The sequence below is a fragment of the Triticum aestivum genome, chromosome 2D (genome assembly GCF_018294505.1).
Source record: "Triticum aestivum cultivar Chinese Spring chromosome 2D, IWGSC CS RefSeq v2.1, whole genome shotgun sequence".
In the NCBI taxonomy this organism is placed as follows: Eukaryota; Viridiplantae; Streptophyta; class Magnoliopsida; order Poales; family Poaceae; genus Triticum; species Triticum aestivum.
The window spans coordinates 21,831,206-21,834,234 of NC_057799.1; positions in this window are offsets into that span (position 1 = coordinate 21,831,206).

A 3,029-nucleotide genomic window follows, 5' to 3' on the forward strand; every position below is an offset into this window, starting at 1 on the left:
GGAGTTCAAATAAGTTTAAAAAACATTGAAGTGCCCGTGTAACAAATGAGTTCTCGTCCGAAACCCTGATACTCCGAAAGATATTGTCCAGTTTGTACACGAGGTGCGTCCAGTTTTCGTCGTGACCCTCTCTACTCTGTTGCACATGCTATGCGGGTGAAATGATGATACCATGCCAAGTTCCAACATTTTCAGAGTTCATTTTGTAGTGATTTTCAATTTCACCGTCATTTAGCTCTCTAAACAAATCGGTAAATGACTAAAAACAGCAAATGATGTCAGAACGTGTTGGAAATTGATGACGTCGCTTTGAATGATGCATACTGAACGCAGAAATAGGCTGGAGTTCAAATAAGTTTAAAAAACATTGATTATCATAAAAAATACATTGATTATCAATGATCTTTTTGTGTACAATCTGAATTGTCAATATGAGTCCTCAACGGTTTAGAAAACGGTGAAGACTCATATTACGACCACAAATTCTACACATAGAGTTCAATGAAGACCAAGTGCTTGTGATAGTTTGAGAAGTAACATATTTAAGGTGGTAAAAATCTTGCTAGGGGAGCGAGGTGGGACTAAAAACAGCCTGCCACAACCTCTTTACTACTGGTTCGTGCCATGAACCGGTACTAAAGGTGCTGGCCGGGCCCCATTCTCTTTAGTACCGATTCGTGGCATGAACCGGTACTAAAAGTTCGCCCCGAACCGGTACTAAAGATCTCCTCCCGCCTAGCCGTTTGAACCGGCACTAATGGACACATTAGTGCCGGCTCAAATGCAAACCGGCACTAACGTGTCTCACATTTGACCCTTTTTCTACTAGTGACCCCCAGCTGAAATTCTAGTGGTCCCTCTTAGTTAGAGAAGGGGTTGGCTACAAACTTCATTAAATCATGGTCTTGCTTGTTTATAAGAGGCGCACACTATTTTAGTGCCCTTTTAAGACATTAATTGTATAGAGGCTCGTGGTCTAGAAATGTAATCCACCGGGAGTTGCCCAAAAAATTATTTTTTGTTTATCTCATCCTCTTTACAACGATGAGAACAGGATATTTATGTAACCTGTGGTACACTGACTATCATCATCTGTATAATTTTAATTTGTCATCAACTAATGCAAGTTCAGCTTTTGAATATAGCTTGCCATGTTTTCCATGCATATTTGTATTACACAAAGTAATTCTTATGTATACCATGTAAAGATTAGTCTATCCTTTTCTGGATCACCATCGTAACTATATTGTACCCTAGTTATGTCAAGATGCAGTTCAAACTAGGTCACAATATTCACTCCCAAGATCAATTGGTGGGAGTAGTAGTGACACACTACCATTTCCACATGATGCTAGATTACACGTAAGCCCTTTGAAGTCAGCAGGTGTTCAAGTTCTGGAGGCTCTACTACTGACAGAAACAGAGGGAGCAACTATGCTGAGAGATGTAGTTGACATCTTGAGGAGGCAAACAGAGCACTTAAATGCACGTCTCACCAAAGTCAAATAAGACATGGAGTATTTAAAAGTAAGCAAGCAAAGATGGAGTTGATCCTGCTGCTTCTGCTATCTGGGATCCGGGGTAATCCCATTTTTTCATATAAATGTCCTTGTTAAAATGGTGATTCCATTTGTATACTTGTTATGTGACGCGCATGCATGAACTACAAAATGCTACACAAATTATTTGTTTTCCATGTAATCTAAGGACTAATTATATTTTTTGGTATAATTTATTGCATCCGTTTCATTAGAATGGGTCGCTAATCGGTCAAATGAACTCAAGCCACTAGGGAATTATAAAACATGGGCCTCCAACGATTCCAGATGAACCCAGGATGCTAGTGAGCCATATGTATATATGTCATTAATGGGCTATACAAAAAGCCTGAAATCTTGGGCAAAACCCTTCTCCAATGTCAAGGAGGATATCGCTTTTGCCAATACTCTGATCTCCATCATTGATACTTTAGAAGATTCTAGAGACCTTTCCACTCGTGAGCCTGACCTCAGAAAGCATCTCAAAGTTCACTTGGATAGGCTTTTGTAACAACAAAAAGAGTATTTGCAACAAAGGGGCAAGATAAAATGGGTAACCTTAGGAAGTGAAAATTCACAGTTTTTTCATTCCATGGCTACAATTCAGCATAGCACAAACTACATTTCTTCTCTCTTTGGGACTAATGGAGTGGAGTATTTTGGACATGAGGTAAAAGTTGACTGGTGCCATTTGTCCCTCTGCCAGGTGGGCCGGCTCGGCACCTAGACAAGCGAGCACGGGTCTCCTAGTAGCAAACACCAACTGATGGGTGGGACATGGCATGGGTGGGGTCCACATGTCATTGTACAAGTGTTTCACAGTTGTGCAAAGTTTTATGATGGAATGACATAGCTCTTGGCAAAAGAAAAGCCTATGCTCCAAAAAGACTCTTTTAAAGCATTTTAGAGCACTGACATTATTATTATTATTGTTCACACATCCATGAATGTGATTTCATCATGAAGATTTGCATGTAGCCAGAATCCTAAGCAATGTTCGTTATTTTTATTGGATTTTACTGTTCATGGTATGTGCATGTGAGCTTGGGACTAGAAGCGCACTTTGAATAATCTAGCTCCTCCTTCCCAACGTCTGCCAAGGATGTCGTACCAGGGCTAGCGCAATGGAGCTTCATCTCTGAACTTCTGCCTAAGGGCACCAATTGTGGATTGTTGGACATTGAAGACTTGAGCATTGCACTCCTTCTAGAATATCTACACCATCAACTGGATTGTAGATTTCAACTCGTGGCGCAAATGTGTCAGGCGTAGATCACGACTAACAGGCCACGAGCCAGTTACCTTAATCTTGCGCCAGATTAAGGTCGAGGAGGAACAATTGATGAACAGATTATCGATTGAACCTATAGCACTTGAGCATAGAGGTGGCCAACATGGATTGACACCTTAGCAACGCAACAGCTTGAGCATGCTGACCTCCTCACTATGGATCAACAAGGCATTGAGCTCCTCCATGACCAGGATGAAGAA